Genomic DNA, 1,729 nt, shown 5'->3' with positions numbered 1-1,729 from the left:
GAAGGGAAGGGAAGGGAAGGGAAGGGAAGGGAAGGGAAGGGAAGGGAAGGGAAGGGAAGGGAAGGAGCTGCTGCTCCTGCTGCGAGTTGTGATCAACAGCTCAGGCACGTTTTGTGGTCATTTGTTGGGGTTGGGTTATTTTGATCAGTGGAGGAAGAGAGGAGGAATAGATGCTGATTGTTTTTCCATAACGACACTTGTAGGAATATCTAGCTGACACATGGAATGGCTGGAGCAGCAGTGAGCCTCCCAAGGCCTGTGTCCCCACACCCCAACACCAATTCCTGCTGGCCCAGAGCTCTGTGGATGCTGCAAAGAATGGATTGGGGTGGGGAGGGGCACTGGCATGTGCTGGAAGTCTCCACAACAGGTAGCAGGAAATTGTGGTAAATCTAAATTCTCTTCAATCCCTGTTGTGTGCCCTGGAAAGAGTGGTGGGATCTGAGGCACTCTCGTGTTGGGTGTCCCTCGAGGCACTGGGGTGTTTCTCTGGTTTCTCCAAGGTGAGGTCTGTCCTTGCCATCCAGCTGTGCAAAGGCTGGTTTTCCACACAGGTCAGTTTTGCCTGTTCCTGGTTTGCTTTGGATGTGTCAGGGCTGTTGTGTTCAGCTCCGAGTCAGGCTGACTTCAACAACAAATCAATTTTCCTTGGAACATCAGGACCTAGTCCCCAGGAGAGCTCAGGCCACAGGGGAACATGGGGATTTTATGCACACACACCCCATGTGGTGGGGGTTTTCTCCTGAAGCCCTACAGTCCTCACCCAAAAGGGGCTGGATCTGATGAGCTGCAGATCTTCCCCCATTACCTGATTGCTGCTTACTGAACTCAGCTGAAACAAAAATCCCCAAATTAACTGGAAACCCCCAGGCTAAATCTCCCTGCCTTGGGTCCAGAGCTGTGCCTTTGCTGTCCCACTCCAGAGCTCTGTAAGATGTTTTGGGGTGATGATTGATGGATGAGGGATTTGGAGCTCTAGGAGGGTCTCACCTGTGCTCATTCCCCAATGCCCTGGGAAGGAGAACAGGGATGTGTGCTTTGGCATGAGGTGCTAGAAAATATTTAGATTGCAAGAAAAGCTTTAAGCACTCTCTAGGAGGAAATTCTTTCAAAGAAAGAAACATCTCTGGGCTTTAGAAGTGCAAAACAGGAGAGATGTTTGCTTCTTGGAGAAAATTAGGAATATTTCCAGTTTGCCCCAGCAGAGGTGCCACAGAGATGGGTCCCAGGGACTTTTCACAGCTGAGTTTTTGTGAGGACATCCCTAACCAGTTTGTGTTTGAGAGATGGAGGGGAACCCTAAACATGAAGAGGCCTCTGACAAAACACGAGCCTATAAATGGAGACAGATTAATCCAGACCTGATTCCTGGATTTTACAGCCACATTGATCCCTGGACCTCCACTGACTTAATGGGATAATCTGTGTCCTTGCTCAGAAGCTCTGGGATCGGCAGTCACGATTTAAGTTTGCGACTCTCCTGGATCTTTGATCGTTGTTTCGGGTGATGGGGGAAAAAAAAAGTTTAAAAACAGTGGGGAAAAAAAAAAAAGTTTAAACTCCGTCTGCCGTGTCCTGTTCCGGCAGCTCCCGCGGAGAGAAGAACCGCGGGCAGCCTGGGGGAAAAAAGGCTGCGGAAATGGGAAATGTCGGAGCGGGGATGGAAGGGGGGCCTGGCTCGGGGATCCGCTGAAGTTTCTCGGGGCGCGGTGGGGAGGAGGCGGCGGGG

The sequence above is a fragment of the Parus major genome, chromosome 15 (genome assembly GCF_001522545.3).
Source record: "Parus major isolate Abel chromosome 15, Parus_major1.1, whole genome shotgun sequence".
NCBI lineage: Eukaryota > Metazoa > Chordata > Aves > Passeriformes > Paridae > Parus > Parus major.
This window is presented reverse-complemented; position numbering follows the sequence as displayed.